Source organism: Mirounga angustirostris, unplaced genomic scaffold (genome assembly GCF_029215605.1).
Source record: "Mirounga angustirostris isolate CCGP_5_RB_7025 unplaced genomic scaffold, mMirAng1.0.hap1 SCAF_9, whole genome shotgun sequence".
NCBI lineage: Eukaryota > Metazoa > Chordata > Mammalia > Carnivora > Phocidae > Mirounga > Mirounga angustirostris.
This window is the reverse complement of record NW_026991717.1, coordinates 52668488-52691191: the sequence shown is the minus strand read 5'-3', so window position 1 is coordinate 52691191 and position 22704 is coordinate 52668488. Positions and strand designations below refer to the sequence as shown.

The following is a 22704-nucleotide window of genomic DNA, read 5'->3' as shown; positions in this document are numbered from 1 at the left end:
TTGGTGGTCTTTGCTGGAAGTCAGGAGCTGACACTACATTATAAGCTCTCAAGGGAAAACGCAGTATTTATTTATTTTCCTCCTACCTCCTCCTGGTGATGAAACACTAATGGACAAGGAAGGAAAGGTGTCTCAGGAATCTGAGAGTATCCTATTGCAGGGACAGTAGAGATGTATGGTGGTCACAGGTAAGGAGCTCTTGCTGCAGAGAGGCTGCACCCACAAATTAGAAATCCTACAAGTTGGACCAGGCCTTCCCTTTCTCTTGGTTTTATCTACTCACTTTATCACACCTGGTACTCAGATGGTATTGCTTTAAATATAAAAAATAAAAAACATTCAAGTTCCATCCCAACCACTTAACTTCAAGCTACTATGTGATCTTTAAAGTGGTTATTTGCCTCAAGCTTGAAGCTTGAAGATGTGTCTAATAATGGATAAGGGACTGCCAAACGTTTGGTTCTCATCAGAAATGGCTGTCATTGAAAAAATATGCTGACCCGCGTCTCTAATTTCATAAATATCTACATAAATTTCCCCGACGCAATAGGCCGTGGTAAATAAAACAAGCTTGCTCTCATCCAAATGGTCCCAAGAAGGCACCAATCTACATTTCCCACTACATCTCACAGTACACCCCTTCCCAAATTCTTCGATTCAGGCCTAGTCCCAGCTCAGCAACAAGCCAGGTGCTTTTCTCCTTCCTGTTTTCGCTCTCACAGTTCCCTCCGCTCTCCCCCTCTCCCTCGCCCCCTCCGGTTATATTGGGCTCCTTCTGATCCAGCCTCATGAAAGGTCACCCGTGGCGACCTCACTCAGAAGCCTTCCTCCCGGGGCGCCTGGGTGGCTCAGTCGTTAAGCGTCTGCCTTCGGTTCAGGTCATGATCTCAGAGTCCTGGGATCGAGCCCCGCATCGGGCTCCCTGCTCAGCGGGAAGCCTGCTTCTCCCTCTCCCACTCCCCCTGCTTGTGTTCCCTCTCTCGCTGTGTCTCTCTCTGTCAAATAAATAAATAAAATCTTAAAAAAAAAAAAAAAGCCTTCCTCCGTATCCTCAGGCAGAATTAATGACCTTCTTAGCATTTGGCCTCTAACTGCGTTTGCCTGGTACTTCGGCTGTTGTCTTCTAGCCAATCCATCTTCAGGCCCAGCCTTTCGTGTTCCCGGCCCATCCCTGGGCACATGGACGAAGGCTCATTCCTCTTGGATCGCCGGTTGCTTTGCCAGTGTTTGGTGCGCAGTAACCACCCCCCTCCCCCTCCCCGGCAGCCGTAGCGCTGGGGTAACGGCCCACCTGCCCACCTCCCCGCCAGCCCCCGGCCCAGCCCACCGGAGGCGGCTGACGGGACCGCGTGCCTCTCCAGCCGCCCCCGCAGCGCGCGGAGCCCAGTCCCCGGCGTTGGAAATTCCGGCGCGTGCAGGCGCTCGGGGCCGGGCGGGGGCGGGGGAACCCGTGGAGTGAGCCTGTGACGCGAGGGGGCGTGGCGCAGGAGACCCCGCCCCCTCTCCCTCGCCCTCTCTCGCGGGTCGGGGTTACATGGCGGCGACTGCGGCAAAGCGAGAGCCTCGGAGACGCCGCTGCCGCCAGCACAGCCGGAGACCTGAGCCGACACTGGGGGCTGTCCGCGGGCCCCGCACTCCCTCGATGAGCCGGAGAAGTCCCGTGAGTGTGTGTGTGTACGTGTGCGGGCGCGCCCGCGGGGCGGCTCGGGAGGGCGCCGCGGCGGGCCCGGCGGCGGCGGCGGAGCCGGCCCCCTCCTCCATTGTGTGTGACCCTCCGGCGGCCGCCGCTCAACAAAGGCGCTTTTGTTCCGTCTCCGGCCCGCCCGCCCGCCGGCCCGCCCGCTCGGGCCTGGCCGGCGCGTCCCCGCGCGGGCCCGCGGGCGGCGGGCCGGGGTCCCCGCGTGGGGCCGGCAGAGCGGCCGGCGCGCCCCTCCCACCCGGCACGCCCCTCGCCGGCCGCCGGGCCGGGCCGCGCCCGCCAGCCCCCGCCGGCCCCGCGGCCCCGCCGCTCGGCTGCGGCGCGGCCATCCGCGCCGGCCCCGCGGGTTCGAAGCCCGCCCCGGCCGGCGGGCGGCGGGCTAGGGGCGGCGGCCGGGGGGGCGGCCCGGGGAGCGTGAGGTGGCGCGGAGTCTCGCCCTCCTGGCACGCTGCCTTCGAACTGCTCCCGCGTCTCCTCCCCCATCCCACTCCGGTGACTCGGCCTCAGCTGACTCCGGCCGGGCCGAGTCTCAGTGGACTCGGCGAATTGCGTAGCGCGCCGCTCACGCGGCTGGTCTCAGAGCCCCGAAGTCCTCTGCCCAAGTTTTGATTCTGGCCGTAAATGAGGTAAAGAAAACTTGTCTGCGCCGGAATTCCTAATTTCTTTCCTCCCCCGGCTCCCCCCACCCTGCGGCAGCCTTTCCTTAGCTGCGTTCGGGACGTTAAGCGTTGGTCTGTGAAAGTACCCAAATGGAAACTTGTTTTGTCGGTTCACTAAAAAGGACCTCTTCTCTTCGCTGTGCGTTTTTATCTGACTTGGTGAGGTGCGTTGAAAAGTAAAGGTCTTTTGGCCGCCTTTTGTTCCTTGGCTTAGTATTTGCAGGTGTTACGTGGGAGCTCTGTGAAGCAGGATCTTTTTGATTCCTTTCCTGTTTTATTTTCTTTTGCTTGCTCATTGGCAAAGGTCCAATGAAGTGGTGGAATTAGAAGCCTTACTGCATTTGCAGCAAAATTCCTGTTCAATGCTAAAAATGTTCTTAAAAGTCAGTATTAACTTTTTTTTTTTAACGATACAAGATGGTTTGTCAAGGGAAAAAAAAATTAACGGGGGACAAAATGGAGCGCAAACAGTTCCAGAGCAATTTTCTGATTGCTTCGTTCTTCTAGCCTTGTTATTTTTTAAGGTTCTGATGGACATATTCACTCTCTTCCACCTTGGGAAACTGAGGTGGAAACAGTAATTTAACTAGAAGAATGTAGGGTCCTGTCCAAACAGGGCCTGGCCCTGAAAAAGAACTACCTCTAGAGTTTCTTCTTAGAGATGTCAGATTTTAATGTTTGAAAATAATATTGAATTGGGTGGAAGAATCTCTAACATCTCTAACGAGTAGTTGTTCAAACATGTTTATGAAGGGCTTGCTTGCTATGTGCCAGGGAGTGTAAAGTCCTTTCACATATATATGTTACATCACTTAATAAGAATTGCCTGGTGAAACTTGTAAAATTGCTTATTGGTGTTCTAACTTCAGTAATTGCAGTCATCTAGGAAATATGCCAGATTTGAACAGGACATGTTTTATTATTTAGGTATTACTGTTCAGGAAAAAAAAAAAATCTGGGAAACAGAATTGTTTATAAGAACCTTTATATATGACCATATTTGGAGTTCGGTTACTTGCAAAGGAGGATTAAATGTAGTGTTTGGTTACTTTTTGTGATTAAGAAGGAATCTAAAGAAGATTGATTTGAAGATGGGTTGATTTTGTAATACAAACAGCACATGTTCTAATGACAAGTATTAGTGCTAAATGTGTTGCAGTGTTTTTGCATAAGTTCATTTAAGCATCGTGAGAATTCATAACTGACAAAATAGTGAGGTTTGCTGACTCAGGGTATATTACTGAAGGGGATGGGGTCTGGTAGGAGGAAGCTTAGAAGTGCTGCAAGTTTTGAGTTGGGTGATGACTCATACTGCCCACGGACTGCTACGTGGCCCTTTTTTTTTTATACACTGTATTTTTTTAAATGATAGGGCTAAAATGTTTCTGTCCACATTATAATTCTCTCTCAAGAGGAGCCACAGTTTCTCTAAGAGTAATGGCTTCTTAAATTGCATTTTAAAAGGAGGTCAGATATCCTACAGGTGGAATTTTATAACATTTGTTGAGAGGAAAAGGTAAAAATAGTTGCTGGTCAGTTGCTACAATTAAATGTTTCATACTAGTAGTTCTTCCCTTATTATTAAGAAAGATTTGTTACAGATTATTTATAAAAGAATTTTATGGTGTGAGTAGAAATTAGCCTTATTTTCTCATTGGTAATGTAAAAGTTATATTTATAATATCTAGAAATTAAGTGTTGTAAACGTGCAGGAGTATTAATCGGATATAACTCTGAACATAAGCATTTCACTCTGACAGAATTATATAATAGTGCTTTCTCCTGATCTGTATGAATTTATATATGAATTTACGATATATGTGAATTTTCTGTTTTACTAAAGACAACTTGAAGTAGGTATTGTTATAGGCACTTTTCCATCAGTCTTTTTTTTTTTTTTTTTAAGATTTAAAAAGTTTTCTGTTTGTAAGTAATCTCTACACCCATCGTGGGGCTCGAACCCACAACCCTGAGATCGAGTCACATGTTCCACCGACTGAGCCAGCCAAGCTCCCCTCATCAGTCTTTTTTAAAGATAAGCAGAATGTATGGTTCCAAATTTAGGACCCACACTGAAATTTGGTAATAAGGTACTTTGATTTTTAAAAGCCACCATTTAGCAGGTTGGCTTAAAATAAGATTGGCGCCTGGGAGCCTCAGTTGGTTAAGCGACTGCCTTCGGCTCAGGTCATGATCCTGGAGTCCCGGGATCAAGTCCCACATCGGGCCTCTTGCTAGGCGGGGAGTCTGCTTCTCCCTCTGCCCTTCCCGCCTCTCATACTCTCTCTCTCTCTAATAAATAAATAAATAAATCTTAAAAAAAAAATAAGATTGGGAGGAAAAAAGAGATTGAGAATAGCAGTTTGTTTTTAAAGTGAGAAGAAAAAACTCCCCATCCCTTAGGTTTTCTTTATATACTGTTTATCTTAAAGTGATTTATTTGAAGAGTTTTTTAGGTAGTAAAGTGTATTGTTAATGTGAATTAAATCTTTGGAAAGATTTTGGAAGAGCCTGACATTTATATAGGACTTTAATGAAGTTTAATTTAAACTTTAAAATATATTTCCTACTATAAAAGAAATATAAAAATACAAATATAAAAAAGTGTTGTAGATTTTCAAAACATCCCATCACCTAGAGGTTGAACATGTATTTACTTCCAGGTTTTTTTTTTTAAGATTTTATTTATTTGAGAGCGTCAAGGTGGGGGGGTTGGGGAGGGAGCACAGAGGGAGTACTGCCTTATGAAATGGTGAGCCACACCACTGCTGTCCACTTCATTGTTTGCATTGCCCATTTGAACTGTGTATGATCTAGGGCCCCTATTAGAAAGATTGCCCAAAGGTAAGTTCTTTGTGGCTTCCTCGGCTGCCCGCCCGGTGTCAGCTCCTTCAGCCTGTTTTGTGACTGTTAATTACTCTGTAGCCTGTTAGTGGTATGGGGATTTTGGTCAGTTTTATTGCTCAGAGCCCTGACTGAAACTTAACAAAAACAAAACAACAATAATGTTATTGTAGTTAATGGCTTTTTCTGGGGAGTCACTTTTCATGTGGAGCTGATACTTTTTTTTTTTTTTTAAGATTTTTATTTATTTGACAGAGAGAGAGAGAGAGACAGCGAGAGAGGGAACACAAGCAGGGGGAGTGGGAGAGGGAGAAGCAGGCTTCCCCCTGAGCAGGGAGCCCGATGCAGGGCTCGATCCCAGGATCCTGGGATCATGACTTGAGCTGAAGGCAGACACTTAACGACTGAGCCACCCAGGCGCCCCGCTGATACTTTTAAGATAACAGTAGTGTGGTACAGGCTGAGTCCAACATCTTTTTTTTCTTCCATGAGCTGTGTATTTAGAAAATATAATGCACCCCTCTGGTGGTTCTTAATGGTTTGTCTTTCATACATGTCTTTTAAATCCATTTCTGAAAACTTGTACAGAGATTGAATATTTATATGGCAAATCACATTTTTCCATTGATTTTCATTTAAATTTAGTATGTCTTCATGGAAAAAAAGGGTAGCACAAATATTGTTAGAATCCTAGCATTTACTTCAGGGAAGAAACTTCCTCTGCAGAAAGTGAAATCTCTGCATTTAATTCTGTACAAACTATAAAATGTTAGTGTTTACAGAAGGGTCATGCCCATTATCTTGCCCCAGTTGCTTGACAGCTGAGGAAACTGAGGCCCAGAGAGAACTAAGATCTTAGTACTCAAAGTGTGATTGCTGGACCAGCAGTATTAACATCACCTAAGATTTTGGTAGTGCAGAATTCTTGACCCCATCCCAAGACCTACTGAATTAGAATCTGCATTTTCACAGGATTCTCAGGTGATTCAGATGCGCATTCATTTCTAGAAACACTGTTAAATGATGCCTACATTGTTGCTCAGCTGGTTAGTGACTGATTTGGAAAACTCAGGTCTTCTAAGTTACTCCTTTTATTGGCTCTCCTGAAAAAAGTCAAAAGGAAAATTGAAGGTCTAATTAATCACTGTTCAATAGAACTTTCTGTGATGATGGAAGTGCTCTATTCTTTGTTCATTGAAGTAGCCAACTAGCCACATGTGACTATTGAGCACTTAACCGTGGCTAGTGCACCTGAGGAACTGAAATTTTAACTTGATTTTGATTATTTTTAAATAGCTGCAAGTAGCTAGTGGCTACCATATTGACAGCTCAGATCTAGTTGATTTATATCGACATTAAATTTAAAATAAGCTGTAATTTAATAACTGATTAGGCTCAGTTTAATAATTTCCTCCTTCAATTACAAATTGGAGAGATGGTCAGTTTCTAACTGCCTACTTTTTCAATATGCCCAGATAGGATTTTTTTTTTTTTTGCCCAGATATGATTTTAGTAGTTACTGTAAAGCACTGCCAGTTTTCTGATTGATACTCTTGTATTCAGTAGATAATCTAAGTTGCAAGAATGTGTGTTTTCCTGTTTGTCTTAATAAAGGTATTTTCACTTGGATTTTAAAAAAATTAAAAATGGTTATTAAATAAATGTTCCTTAATTATCTTGTAGATAGCATGAAGGGGACAGTTTTTACTTCTGGCCTATGACTTCCGGGCTCATTGGTACTTGTTAGCTGCCAGATTGATCTATTTTTTAAAAAATATTTTTACTTTTTTTTTTTAAAATATTTTATTTATTTATTTGACAGACAGATAGAGAGAGAGAACAAGTAGGCAGAGAGACAGGCAGAAGCAGGCTCCCCGCCGAGCAGGGAGCCCAATGCGGGGCTCGATCCCAAGACCCTGGGATCATGACCTGAGCTGAAGGCAGCTGCTTAACCAACTGAGCCACCCAGGCACCCCTTTACTTTTTTTTTTTTTAAGATTTTATTTATTTATTTGAGAGAGAGAGAGAGCATGAGAGGGGGGAAGGTCAGAGGGAGAAGCCGACTCCGTTGAGCAGGGAGCCTGGTCTGGGACTCATTCCTGGGACTCCAGGATCATGACCTGAGCCGAAGGCAGTTGCTTAACCAACTGAGCCACCCAGGCGCCCAATCTGCTATTTTTTATATTATTTCCAGGCCTAGAAACATTGGTTCTTAGCCTCCCACCTTAGGTAGTGATAAGAATCTAATCCTAAAGTAAATCAGACTGGCCTGTGTCCAAATCTTGACATTTACTATGTATGTGATTTCAGTGAAGTTGCTTTACTTCTCAGAGCATCAGTACTCTTGTTTTAAAATAAGACTTACAAGGTACTAGTTCTGAGTAGCAGAAATAATTTGTCACTTAGAAAATGCCTGGCACTGAATGCAGATTCGGTAGATAAAAATTACCTTCTCAAGCCCTCCTGCTTAGCTTTTATAGCCTTCTGTAATTTAGTCTTATGCTTGAGATTTCAACCAGGCTTAAGACATACTCTGATTTTAAATTTTATTGGTTCCCACCCGTTGCTGTAACTTCATGCTTTGCTTCACTCATGTTTATCCCTTGTAGATTCTTCTGCTTGTGTTTTGGATTCCTTCTCTTCACTTCTTAAGGACTCATCTCTTCATTTTTCCCTTTCTATTCGGTCATCTTTATTAGTATACAAATATGCTCTCAACTGTACTGTCCAATCTGGCCACGTGTGGCTATTTATTTATTTTTTAAAAAAGATTTTATTTATTTGAGAGCGAGTGAGCGAGAGCACGAGAGGGGTGGGGTCAGAGGGAGAAGCAGACTCCCCTGCTGAGCAGGGAGTCCCACGCAGGGCTCGGATCCTGGGGCTCCAGGATCATGACCTGAGCCTAAGGCAGACAGACGCTTAACCATCTGAGCCACTCAGGCTCCCCACATGTGGCTATTTAAATTAAAATTTATATAGAAAAAAATTAGTTTCTCAGCCCTGCTCACCACATTTCATTTGTTCTGTAATTGGCTACCATATTGAACAGTATGGATATAGAAATCTGTTACCCCTCGGATTCCACTTTCTCCTCTAGCTATTGTCTAGTTTCTCATTTCTCTGATCATCTTTCAAGCAAATTTTCAGGAGTTGTCTTTGTGCATTCTCTCCACTTTGCTCCTCAACCTATTCCAGACTGACTTCTGTTAAACCATCTTACCACTTGAAATTGCTCTAATCAAGATACCAGTGATTTTGATTTACCAAATCCATCTTAGAGGATCTTGTAACAGCTTTCAATATAGTTGACTATTGTTTTCTGCATATTCACCTGCTTTTCTTAGCTTATGAGACATACTCTTCTTGTTTTTCTCCTACCTCACACCTTGTCATAAGTTTTTACAGGCTTCTGTCATCTACCTGCCTCCATGTATTGGCATATCCCAGAGTTTAGTTCCTGCTCTCCCCGGGGCCCTTCTAAATTTTTTCCCCAAGTGGTTTCAATTTATTAAGTGCTATCTACACTTGGGTAATTCTCAGATTTACGCTTTAGACTTCTTGCCTGAGCTCCAGACACATTATCTAGTTGTGTGCTTGATGTTACCAGTTATCTAAATAGATACTCCATGAATAGGCGTAACGTATCCAAAATAGAACTCTTTCCCATATTATTCTCCCAGTTTTCCCCATCTCAGTAATTGGCATGTAGGAGTTCTCCTTAAATCCTCTTTCCCTTATCCCCCATATCTAATCCATCACCAACTTCTCTTGGTCTCCAGAATATTATTTTAATCTGTCTCCTGTTTTACATTTTTATTTCTACCAGCCTAGTGCTAGCCACCATCATCTCACTTGGCCTACTGAAATAGCTAACTGGTTCTACTTTCACTCTATTATCTTCAGTCTGTTGTCCTCCCAGTAGCCAGAATTCATCTTTTTTTAAAATGTGAATGAAACCATGCAATTGTCTGCTTAAATCCTCAGTAGCTTTCCTTTGCACTTAGTTATAAAATGCAGAATCTTGCCTCAGGTGTTTCTTTCTACCTGTCCCATCTTAACACCTTATCATTCCCCTCTCTCTTTGCTCAGGATGCTGTGGCTACACTGGCATCTTTTCCTCCAAGATACCATGTTCTGTGCTGCTTTAGGTTTATTTGCTGTTTCCTCTGTTTGGAATGCTCTTCTGTCTTTCAGCAGTGCTCGTACCTTTTCATTTAGATTGCAGCTCCTTAGATGGCCATTTCCCAGCCACTCAATCATAGCATTTAGACAAATCTGAAGTTATGTTATTAGTTTATTAATCTTTCCTCACTAGACTGTAAACTGGAGTGTAAACTCTTTGGAAGCAGAAGAAACTTAGCTGTACTGTTATCCCCTGTACCATCAAATAGTGCCTGGCACATGCCAAATGCTCAGTAAATTTCTGGGGACTATAGAAAATGTTTGATTCCTTTAAACTTCTAAAGGGAAAAAAGTATGTTAAAGATTGTGTTGTAGTCAATGTGACATGTGATTCTGGACTGGGTCCTCTAGCTCTTAAGTACATTATGGGATCTGAATATTAGATGGTAGCATTTTTTTTTTAAAGGTTTTATTTATTTGACAGAGAGAGAGACAGCTAGAGAGGGAACACAAGCAGGGGAAGTGGGAGAGGGAGAAGCAAGCTTCCCAGCAAGCAGGGAGCCTGATGTGGGGCTCGATCCCAGAACCCTGGGATCATGACCTGAGCCGAGGGCAGATGCTTAACGACTGAGCCATCCAGGCATCCTTAGATGGTAGCATTATACCAGTGTCAATTTCCTGATTTTGATGATTACATTTTGGTTATGCAGAAGAATGTCCTGTCTGTAGGAAATAGACTCTCAAAAGAGGTGGGGGAGTGTGTACTAGTCAATAAAATAATTTCATTATTATTTGAGAGAAGGTCTTGGGCTTTGGTTACAACCTGAGATTCAAATCTTGGCTCTCTCATTGATGTGTGATGTTGAATGCATTATTTTAATTCTCTGAAATAAAGATCATAGAAACCATTTTACAGTGTAGTTAGGATATAGTATAAGAGTATATGTCCAGTACAATGCTTCCCACATAATACATTCTTAATCAAGCTTGCTGTTTTTGTTTTTTACATTCTTTGAAATTTCAGATATTAAAAATTCTGTTCTCGTGTTCAGTGCCTTTATTATATAAACAAATCCTGTTTTTTCATTAATTGCTTTTATAATAGTTGATAATGTGGGATGAATGTATGTACCAAACACATTTATATCCTCCAATTTGAACTTTGAGGCCATATTCCACAGTATAATTTTTTACTGTTTTGAAAGTGTATACTTTTAAAGTATAAAGTACAGCCCCTCAGAGTTATTTCAGTTAAAATATGTATGTTTATCTTGATTAGCATGTTAATTTCCATTTCCTTTGGAAATATATGAATCTGTGATGGTACTTTAATGTTAACATATTGGTTTATATTATGATTGATGTAAAAGTACACAAAAACTACTTGCACTTGGTGATTTATTTAGTTTTCTTTTTATCCTTCCTTTTACTCTCCATTGATGGGCATGTTATTAAGTAAACGTAATGACCAAAAAGGAAGAAGGTGTTTAAAGATGACCCATGAGCCTTTCACTAGTTATCATAGTCTTTTAAAAATAATCTAAACTGGGGCACCTGAGTGGCCCAGTCGGTTAAGCCACTGCCTTCAGCTCAGGTCATGATCCCAGGGTTCTGCGATCGAGCCCCACGTCAGGCTCCCTGCTCAGCAAGGGAGCCTGCTTCTCCCCCTCCCGGTGCTCATGCTCTCTCTCTCACTCACTCTCTTTCAAATAAATAACTCTTTCTCTTTCAAATAAATAAATAAAATCTTAAAAAAAAATAGTCTAACCTACTTCACCAGTACTGTAAACCTTAACAATCGCATGATTCAGTTCACCCCCTTCCAACACTTTGTGCTCTTATCTTTTATTTCTACATGTGCTGTAAACCTCACAGTACATTATTATTTTGCTTTAAATAATCACTAGTCTCTTTAAAACATTTTTTTAAAAGATTTTATTTATTTGACAGAGAGAGAGAGACAGTGAAAGAGGGAACACAAGCAGGAGGAGTGGGAGAGGGAGAAGCAGGCTTCCCACCAAGCAGGGAACCTGATGATGCGGGGCTCGATCCCAGGACCCTGCGATCCTGGGATCATGACCTGAGCCAAAGGCAGACGCTTAACGACTGAGCCACCCAGGCGCCCCTAAATAATCACTAGTCTCTTAAGGACATTTAAACATGTAGACAGGGGGTGCCTGGGTGGCTCAGTCAGTTAAGCGTCTGCCTTTGGCTCAGGTCATGATCCCAGGGTCCTGGAATTGAGCCCTGGGTTGGGCTCCCTGCTCAGTGGGGAGTCTGCTTCTCCCTCTCCTTCTGCCCCTCCCCCTGCTCGTGTGCATGCGCTCTCTCTCAAATAAATAAAATCTTTAAAAAAAATAAAAATGTAGATAAGTTTTTTTTTTTTAAGATTTTATTTATTTATTTGAGACAGAGAGAATGAGAGAGACAGAGAGCACATGAGAGGGGGGAGGGTCAGAGGGAGAAGCAGGCTCCCTGCCGAGCAGGGAGCCCGATGCGGGACTCGATCCCGGGACTCCAGGATCATGACCTGAGCCGAAGGCAGTCGCTTAACCAACTGAGCCACCCAGTGCCCAAAACGTGCCCTCTTTAATACCCATCACCAGGCTAACCCATCCCCTCACCCCCCTCCCCTCTAGAACCCTCAGTTTGTTTTTCAGAGTCCATAGTCTCTCATGGTTCATCTCCCCCTCCGATTTCCCCCCTTCATTCTTCCCTTCCTGCTGTCTTTTTTTTTTTTTTTAACATATAATGTATTATTTGTTTCAGAGGTACAGGTCTGTGATTCAACAGTCTTAAACAATTCACAGCGCTCACCATAGCACATACTCTCCCCAATGTCTCTCACCCAGCCACCCCATCCCTCCCATCCCCCCACCACTCCAGCAACCCTCAGTTTGTTTCCTGAGATTAAGAATTCCTCATATCAATGAGGTCATATGATACATGTCTTTCTCTGATTGACTTATTTCGCTCAGCATAATACACAAAGACCTTTTATATTTTCAATTATTTATCCTTTCTGGAGATTTTGTTCCTTTATGCAGGTTCCATTTGTTGTCATTTTCCTTCAGCCTAAGAACTTTTAGCATTTCCTTAGCAAAAGTCTGAGGTGATGTAGGAAAGATGTTAGGGTTTGAAGCTGATGGCCAAGAAAGAATTACTGAGACATCTTTGGTGCAAAAAGGTGGTTTTATTAAAGCATGGGGACAGGACCCATGGGCAGAAAGAGCTGCACTGGGGTCATGAAGAGTGGTGTATTATATACTTTCAAGTTGGGAGGGGGGTTAGGGATAGGGGAAGTCTCTAAGGAATTTGGAAGCAAGGTTTCTAAGACCTTGAAGGGGCTACCTACTGTTAGGAAAAGGTCATTTATTACTGTCTAATAAAACCTTAGTCATGAGACCCTTCAGATATATATCAGTGGGCCATATGCTTCGGGGGGGGGGTGATTGCTAACGTCTGTCTTGGGGGGTTTAGAGATAAAGGACATTTCCAAAAGAATTTTTGTATGTTAAAGTAGGCTTACTGGATCCTGGGGTGGGGGTCGAGCTAGGATTGCCTTTTGCCCTTAGCAAAATGTCAACATCTGAGGCAGTTGAGTCCCTAGAGGAATGTCACTCTGCCTGTTTCAAGGACTCGTCAGTGGTCTGTAGGTAGTAAGGAAATTTAATAATTTTTCTTCTGCCTTTGTTTCCCACATGAGGGAGACCAGTTCTTTTCACTTTTGTCTCTTTGAAAATGTCTTTATTTCATCTTCATTTTTGAATGAAGATCTTCATTTCATCTTCATTTCCCTAGGTACAAAATTCTGGGTTATTTCCCTTTGTTGGCACTTGAAGAGTGATGTTCTGTTGTCTCTGGCTTTCATTGTTTCTAGTGATAAATCAGCCATTACTCCTATTGTACCTCCCTAGTATATAGTTAACTCTCTTTTACCTGGTTGCTTTTAAGAGTTGCTTTCCCCCACCCCCATTTTCAACAGTTTGGCTATGATATACCTAGGTATGGGATTCTTTGTATATTTCCTGCTTGCAGTTCATTGAGTACTTGGGTCTGTGAGTTGGTGTCTTTTGTCAGTTATGGAAAATTTGTTTTGTTATTTATTTTTTAAAAAGATTTTATTTGTCAGAGAGAGTGTGCACGCACACAAGCAGGGGGAGCGGCAGGCAGAGGGAGAAGCAGGTTCTCCGCTGAGGAAGGAGCCCGATGTGGGACTTGATCCCAGGGCCCTGGGACCATGACCTGAGCCGAAGGTAGATGCTTAACCGACTGAGCCACCCAGCCGTCCTTGTTTTGTTTTTTAAAGATTTATTTATTTTAGAGAGAGAGAGAGAAATCAGAAGTGGAAATCCTGAACCTTTTGTTAAAATTATAAAACTTTAGAGCTGGAAGAGACCATAGAAGTCATGTAGTTTAGCTACGTCATTTTCCTGATGAGGAACTGAGGCCTAGAAATGTGAACTGCTTTGATTATAAGCTAATTTAGCCATGGATCCTGGACTAGATGTGAGATCTCTTTAACTCATTTTTTTTTTTTTTAAGATTTTTTTTTTTTTTTTTTTTTTTTTTTTTTTTTTTTTTTTTAAAGATTTTATTTATTTATTTGAGAGAGAGAATGAGATAGAGAGAGAGAGCATGAGGGGGGAGGGTCAGAGGGAGAAGCAGACTCCCTGCTGACAGCAGGAAGCCTGATGCGGGACTCGATCCAGGGACTCCAGGATCATGACCTGAGCCGAAGGCAGTCGCTTAACCAACTGAGCCACCCAGGCGCCCCTTTTTTTAAGATTTTATTTATTTATTTGAGAGAGAGAATGAGATAGAGCATGAGAGGGGGGAGGGTCAGAGGGAGAAGCAGACTCCCTGCTGAGCAGGGAGCCCGATGTGGGACTCTATCCCGGGACTCCAGGATCATGACCTGAGCCAAGGCAGTCGCTTAACCAACTGAGCCACCCAGGTGCCCACTGTTTTTTTTTTTTTTTTTTTCCTTTTAATATGGTCTTAGTGAAATCAGAGAGGAATTTTTCAGTAGTGCCAAACTTCAGTGTGAATCTGATAGGAAACGTACACTTTTTTAAAAATATATTTTATTTATTTATTAGAGAGAGAGCAGGAGAGGGGACACAAGCAGGGGGAGTGGGAGAGGGAGAAGCAGGCTTCCCGCGGAGCAGGGAGCCCGATGTGGGGCTCGATCCCAGGACCCTGGGATCATGACCCGAGCCAAAGGCAGACGCTTAATGACTGAGCCACCCAGGCACCCCGGAAACTTACACTTTTTTATATTGTAAGCTTTGTTCAGCCTTGGAGAAAATGAGAAACAAAGGAAGAAGAATATTTCAGGAAAGTTATCTGCTATTCTGATTCATTTTTTAAAAATTGGGTACTCTCCAATCAAGCATGTGGTTCTCCCTTTGATGAGAGTCCAGAAATATTTCGTATGGATGGCCTTGCATTTTGTGGCCTTCTTCATACCCTTACTAGGGTTAGCTGAAAAATGACAGCAGTTGTATATGGTGTACAGTCTGGAAAGCTCTGGTGCTAAATGCCATAGAGCCTGCTAGGATGGACTGAAGAATAATCAGAATAATGTCAAGGTCTCACATATCTTCATGATACCTACTTGGTATCACATGGGCTAATAGGACTTTTTATAGAATCCTGCTTGTCTGCTAATATGCGACACTAAGTGGCACAATCCCTTCTTACTACCTCAACAAAATAAAACAGGAGCTACAACAAAGTTGAAGTTTTCTTTTTTTCCTTCAGTCTGAGTGAGTTGAAATCATTGCTTTCTTCATGTATTGACAAACCTATGTATTTACCATAGGGTGAAGCTCCTGGGGGGAATTCCTGGAAAGGAAAGTACCGTAACTAGGAGTCATCACTGATGTTCCCCATGGTGGGTCAGAGTGTGATCATATTCTGAAAAAATTGAGGGTAGAGCTTGTCTTCTCCAAAATTTTCTACTGTCCAATAAAATATGCTCTTTACATTAATTCACTCAGTACAGTTTGTAAAGTGCCTACTAAGTACCCAGGTACGATGCTCACAAAATGTTAGTAAAGCAGCTGAGTTTCAAACCTTTTTGACCGAGCCGAAGGCAGAGCTTAACGACTGAGCCACCCAGGTGCCCCCAAACCTTTTATTTTTTTTAAAGATTTATTTATTTATTAGAGGGAGAGAATAGGGGAAGGGGTGGAGGGAGAGAAACTCAAGCACACTCCATGCTGAGTGTGGAGCCCAACATGGGGCTTATCCCATGACACTGAGATCATGACCTGAACTGAAATCAAGAGTCAGACACTCAACCAACTGAGCCACCCAGACGCCCCTCAAATCTTTTATTTTAAAACAGAGCGACATACAACAAAGGGGAGGGAGGGGAAAATGGTAAGGTGGTGCCCTGGGAAATGGTACCCTAGAAGAGTAGATGCATCTGAAGAATAGAGATTAGACTAGACTGGGGAAGGATGGCCTAAGACAAGGGAAGGAGAATAGTATTAGAAAAGAGAGGAGGAAGAAATGTTAGTGGATAGGGAGAAATCTACTGCAATGATCTAGGAGTTTGTGCTCCATGAGGTCAGGGTGATTTCTTTCTTTTTTTTTTTTTTAAACCTATTTTGACCCCTGCTATACCTTTATGCCCAAAACAACATCTGGCATATGGTAAAGACTCAATAAGGTTTTGTAGACTAAAAATGGATGGATGGCAGAACTGAAGCTGTTTTAGTTAAAGTGGTTCAAAACATTTTGGTTCTCTGCATCTGAGACCATGTTGGGATTGCATTTTCCTACTCCCTTGAAGCAGGTGTGACCATGTGATGTGGCTTGGTCAGTAAAATGTGAGCAGAAGTGAAATGTGTCATTTTTGGATGGAAGCTTTAGACCAGTGAGATATTCCCACTTCTTCATTTCTTCCAGCACATTGAGTGGCAATGGGCAGAGCTGGTAGTTACTTTGACAACTTGGATGACAGCCATGTTGGACTTGTTGCATTAGCAAGACTTAAAACTTCTGTTGTAAGTCAGTGAGATGTTTGGGGTTATTTGTTAACTATACAATTTTCTAACCTATCCTGACTGCTACAGAAATTTATATTAATTTTCATCTGGTTGGAATCCTCCTATGGCTAAAGATACTTGAAGGAGGAGGCTGCCCACGTGTCTCCTGTTGTATATTTGTTCCAGTGTTTCCTTAACATGATTTAGGAGAGGAGTCTTAGAAACGAGGGCTTGGGCAGGAGAAAGATAGGAGAGGGGAATGAAGGGTTATTATAATTATTTTTAAATTTCCAGCGATAAATATATAGAGAGGATTGTGTTTAGTATATAGCAGTTTGAATCATATGTTCCCCAATCTGGGCATACCACCCTAATAAGTGCTTGGGAGCAAACCACCAGTGAAGTAAAAGACTTGTACTGGGCTTTCGTAGATGATAGACTGAGAATTGGAAGGGTCCTTAGAGATATTTTTGACCAATTTATCTGATCTGTGGAGTTCTTATATTCTAATATGGATGCCCTAGAAGAAATAGCAACTAGGGATGAGCATCAAAATAAACATGACTTTTTTTTTTGTAATGGCTTTTTAAATAGTCAAAGGCAAATGCAAGTCCCTATTATTAAAGTGTATTTAGGCAGAGGTTCAGACAATTTAAGAACAGAAGTTGGGAGTAGAAGAATTTTTTAAAAATTGGATACTTTGTTAGAAGCCAAGTAATCCTCTTGTCTTTGACTTCCTAAGTTTGCTCTATAGCACACACTGGTTACTGATAGCAGGCAAGGCCCATTAGGCCTTGGTGTTTTAGTTTTAAGGTCCCCCCTCACCCTCCAAATGACAGATCATTCATTGACATTAGTTTACACCATGAGCCTCCTTGAGGTCCAGATCCTGAGAGGGATCTCTAACAACTCCAAGGGCTACCTTACATGAGCAAGGGCATTGTCAAGAATGCATCTGAACAAGCGGTTAAGCTGTAGCCTTTGGCCTTCTCTGCCCTAGAAACTCAGTAGCTTTTGATGAGAGCTTGAGATATCTTAGGGAAGGATGACTTTGCTATAACAATACCTCTCTGTGCCAGGGTTAAGAGATAGTCCTATGTGAATTTAAGGAGAGCTCAACCTTGCCCTTCTCTCCAAAAGCAACTGGATTTTGGCTGAGGAGATGTGAGGCTGGCTGGATTCCAGTTATCTCAAGTTACTCACTTGACCCTGGAGAAGAGCAAAATAGGCAAGAGCCATTGAGGAGGGGGGGTGGTGGAGAGCTGTCAGTGCATCTGATCAGGGGATGACCCATGTCAACATTTAACCTAAAAAGCAGCAGAGTGGAAGATGGAAGAGAAAACCAGATAAGTAACCTTTATGTTTAAGGCTGTCACCTCAAACTTGCTTTGCACATCCAGACTCCTTTTCTGATACGTGGCCAAGTTGTTTTTAGATAAGAAGGGAAGGAAAATCAGTTTCTATAGAATGGGGAGATGGGGCAGAGTGAAGTTATTCTACTGTCTTGTTTATTTTGCATTTTATAACTTTACTGAATATACTTAGGCTTGACTCAGAGGACCTATATTTCTCTTGGCTTGGGGGTAGGCTATGTGACAGAAAGCAGGTGGTGATTAGAGGAAGAAAGGAGTGCTTGAGGAGACCAGTGTGGCTAATGCAGTTTCAGGGAACTGCCTTATAAATGTAGGAAGCTGGTACCCAGAGTGGGCTACATAGAAAACTTTTACTTCCATTTTATGGTGGAAAGAAAGCCAGAGGGAAAGCATAAAGCCAGCTTTATTTTTTTAATAAAACGTGCATGAGAGAGTGTGTGAGTGGGGGGGGGGGAGGGGCAGAGGGAGAGGGAAAGGGAATCTCAGGCAGACTCCCTGCTGAGCAGGAAGCCTGTCTCAGGGCTGGATCCCAGGACCCTGAGATCATGACCTGGGCCGAAATCAAGAGTCGGACACTTAATAACTGAGCCACCCAGGCACTCCAAGCCAACTTTATTCTTACAAATCATTCCCTACAATTCATTTTTTTTCCACGCAGTTGTTGTTAAAAGCAAAACATTGGCCCAGCTAATTAAAATTTAATTAAGGATCCCTCTCCAAGCAACACAGTATCAGCGCTGAGGTTGGTAGGAGTGGGTAACATTTGGAGGCAGAGAAATTGGATGCTGGGAAGGGTTATTTTAAGCTGCTGTCTCATCTTAGTTTTCGTTTTCCTCCCTTGAAGTGTGTGGAAATGCAAAAGGAATATGGAACCCCAGATCTTTCCTTGAACTTGGCATTTTGAAGTTAAACGTGAAAGATGATAGAGAAAGTGATGTAAATGGGACATTTCTAGAGGTTGTTGATACGGATGGAGGGGTGCTCTTACCAGTAATCTGTCTGCTGGTCCAGTTGAGTTGTAACTGCATACTTTAGTCAGGCCAAAGAACTCTATGATTGGTATGGAAAATGAAGGTAGTTGGAGACCTCATGATTTGGTATCAGGGTGATAAGGAGGAAGCTGTCTTCATGGCCACTAAGCCTTTTTATGGCTTCCAGAGGCATACATTCTCATCTCCCTAATTAGGTCAAATGCCCCATTGTGCAGGCTCTCATAGCATCCTGTACCATTCCTTAGTACCACTTGTCCCTTTTGCCTCCCCCCTTTTTCCTGTTGTTAGTTTATTATTGTTTATTTCCAACCATACTGTAAACCCCATGAGGGCAGGGCACAAGTCTGTTTTTACTTACCATTTTATCCCCAGTACCTAGTATATTGACAAATATCATTAGCAAATACTTGCTGAATGGGGCATGACTGAATTGGAAACATTTACTGGATCCACTATATCATGCAGAAGTGTAACATTACCTTCAACTTACTGCTTAAGGTAGGCTTACTTTCCAAGCTCTTGGCTGAAAACATGCTCCAATAGCTTTTGGTCTACTAGTGATTGAAGGATTTTGAAGAACAGTGCAGAGCAGTGAGGCAGGTCACTGCGCAAGCACTGCTATTGGTCTCTTGCACCCCCCTCCTCCAATTTTTTTATTGGTGTAATTCTCACCTAGAATTATAGTTTTGGTGACTAATACCCCTTTCTTTCTTTAGAATGGTCTCATATTTCTGTAAAGTTTGTTCAAGTCTTTCAGTATAGTCATTATCTGAATCTATAATGAGGACTCTGCAGGTCTCAGCCTAGGCACAAGTTCCTGCCTTCCCCAAGATGAATTTTTACCTACTCTCTACCCCTGTTAAGTGCTGACCAGTCACTGAGATTTCTGAAAAGGCATTGTCATCCTTGTAGTTTTTGGTCTGTGATGCTTCTTGGTTTCACAAGAGCAGATGTGGGTGGAGGTCTTGAGTGGAGATCTCTCATTCTCATACCTCTCCAATAATCCGGCTGCAGGTCCTGTTACAGTGCTATTTTGTCAAATAACGGTGGTGTCGTTTTTAGCAAAGCTAAATTATTTGTGCATGACTGATTGCTCTACTAGTGAACTAGAAGCTTAAGAGAGTACTTAGATTTTACTGTTCTTATGTCAAGTCTGTAGAACTGACTTTAAAATGTACATTTATCAAAAACTTAAAAGTTGAGCTTTAAGGGATTGTCTTCAGAAGGGTAAGAATAAAAAAGAGAAAGTATGCATGCACGTGCGTGTTAGTATGAACAAACATTCTATTTCAGGTGGAGACTAGAAATGTAAAATTTTAGAAATACTGGAGCCTTTAAAAAATACTGTTTTTAAAAGGATATTTGGTAGGGAACTGGAAGTATCAAGATGTATACAAATAGAAAAAATTGGGAAGGGGAGACAGTATTAATTAAAGCCCTTTAAAAGTCTGAAATATTTTTTAATTCAAAAGTTTATTTGCAGACTTTAACTTTGAAATGTTTTATACAGACTGACAAGGTACAGAATTTTTAGGAGTCTGCTTGTTTTTTTTTTTCTTACTTTCTGAGAAGCAGACAAAAAATTGCAAACAGAAGAAACTCTCTCTGTTAGAGTAAAACAAAGAAAGCTGGTACGCTATTAATGTCCTTTACAACATTAAGCAGATAGAAGAAGTGCTCATATTTATTAAAAGAACTCAGCGATAGTAAATATCAATTTTTATTAAATAAAGCTGTTGCTGGGGCACCTGGTGGCTCAATTGGTTAAGTGTCCGACTCTTGATTTCAGCTCCAGTCATGATCTCAGGGTCGTGAGATTTAGCCCCACGTCGTACTTCAGTCTCCATGCTTGGCAGGGGAGTCTGCTTGGGGTTCTCTCCTGCCTCTCCCCGCCCTCTCTTGTGCGGCCCTGTATGCGCACTTTCTCTCTCATAAATCTTTTTAAAAAGCCGTTGCCTTACGGATCATTTATCTACTTAGTCTCTGAGTTATCACTATCATCAGTTTCTCTTTCACACAGTTGTAATGTTTATGGATTTCTTGAAGTTGAAGATTTGCTCAGATTGTGGCAAGTAGCTCTTACCTTGTATTTTTCAGATTCTTTTATTTCCACATGTGACTTATATGGGAATATGTAGAAGGAAGGAAATAAAGGCAGATTCCCTGTTGTATAAAAGCTTCACCCTTGTCAAACAGCTGATTTGTTTGAGAGTCCTAGCAGTTATCTTAAGCCACCTAAGTTGTCACATAATTCAATTTCAGAATGGGCTGCTTTATTTCATGTATTGATACAGTTTCTCATTGCCTTTAAATGATTAGCCCTTTGAATAAATGAATATCGCACCTGTCCCACTTATAATTTCTTCAGACCCAATCAGAAAATAACACTGTATATACACCTATGCCAGCTTTTAGATAAAAAAGCAGCAACAAGAAGCCTTTCCATTTAAGGTTTAGGCTGTATTACTTGCTTATAGGCATGTACACTTAAATGAGCTACTGCATTGGCCACCTAGTTGTTTCTTAGACATGGGACACATACTCACCCTCTGGCTTTCATGTGCTAGCCCCTGTCTGCAGCAGTTACTCCCACATAGCACCCCTAAGGCCCGCGCACTTTAGAGCTTTGCTCCCAGTACCACCTTACTAGAGGCATTCCCTAACCACTCTCCCTGGCCTCTTTCTCTCTCTCTTTTTTTTTTTTTTTGGCCTCTTTCTCTTTTATTTTTTTATATCACTTAGACAGCAAGAGAGGGAACACAAGCAGGGGGAGTGGGAGAGGAAGAAGCAGGCTTCCTGCGGAGCAGGGAGCCCGATGTGGGGCTCGATCCCAGAACCCTGGGATCATGACCTGAGCCGAAGGCAGATGCTTACCATCTGAGCCACCCAGACGCCCCCAGCTCTATAAGATTCTAATAATTTGTCATACTTCCACACATTTTTTTTTTTTAAAGAAATAACACATTAAAGATGTAGTTGGAGCATACTGTGTAATCCCACCCTCATGGTAATCACTTCCCTTGTTCCAGAGTAATGATTATCATGAATTTGGTACTTAACAGTCATATGTTTTTAATACTTTTGCCATATATATATATATATATATATATACACTCACACACACACACACACACACACTCAAAGTAACATTGTACATGCTTATAAACCTGAAGTGAGTGGTTTCAGCGTGTACATTTCTATCTGCAATTTGCTTTTTAAACTTAGTGTATGGGGATTTGAACTATCTCTGTTCATTGTACTATTATATAATAGTCCACTATGTGAATATAATTCATTTATTCTCAAATTGTTGAAAGTTTAGGCTGTTTTTAATATTTTGCCATTACAAAAAAAAGTGGGCATTTGTATGTTCATTTGCAAGTATTTCTCTAGGGAGTGTTTTTTGAAGAAAAATAGCCAAGTCATAGGTATGCTACTTATTTATGTATTTATTCTAAATTGCTCTTTGACATTCTTTTACTAATTTAAACTCACCAGTATTGTATGAAAGCTCTTCTTTTTCCACATTCCTCCTCAGGCTTGAAAGTAACAGACTCTTAGAAATCTTTTTCTAATCTGAAATGTTATCTTCTTGAGGTAGTTTGATTTTTCTGATTATCAGGGAAGCTAGACACCTTTTCATTGGTTTATTCACTGTTCGAGTTCACGCTTTTGTAAATTGAAGAGCATTCTCTGCAGATTTCTTATTCGTACTGATTTTTGGTCATTGAATGTTTATTGGCGTAGTTAATAAGTAAACATGTTCTTTAATGAACTAACACATTACAGGCTTATATATATTTTAAGAGAAATGGTACTAATGTCATACTCCTCAAAAATTTCTAAAGAGTTCTGTAAAAATACTGTGAACCTTCCTTCCTTTGCTCATTGGCATTTAAGAAATGATACAACCCAATGACCATAAGTTTTATAAAGAATCTAATGTGGTGGGATCTAGAGTCTGAGCCCAGTACATGTGAATTGCTTACAGCATAGATAGCTACTTTTGATTGA

General features: G+C 42.0%; 1 protein-coding gene across 3 annotated transcripts in view; it reads left to right on the top strand.

Annotated features, from left to right (window-relative positions):
* The first annotated feature begins 1519 nt into the window (after nucleotides 1–1519).
* Nucleotides 1520–22704, top strand: part of MAPK6 (mitogen-activated protein kinase 6) — a 40239-nt gene continuing 19054 nt past the window's right edge. Inside the window, exon 1 of one of the 3 annotated variants that reach the window (XM_045900063.3) lies at nucleotides 1520–1660. The gene's annotated coding sequence lies outside the window, so the exon portion shown is untranslated. Of the gene's footprint in view, nucleotides 1661–2085; nucleotides 2326–2381; nucleotides 2523–22704 lie in introns of those variants that run through there. The other 2 variants (XM_045900065.3, XM_045900064.3) reach the window with 2 other exon arrangements.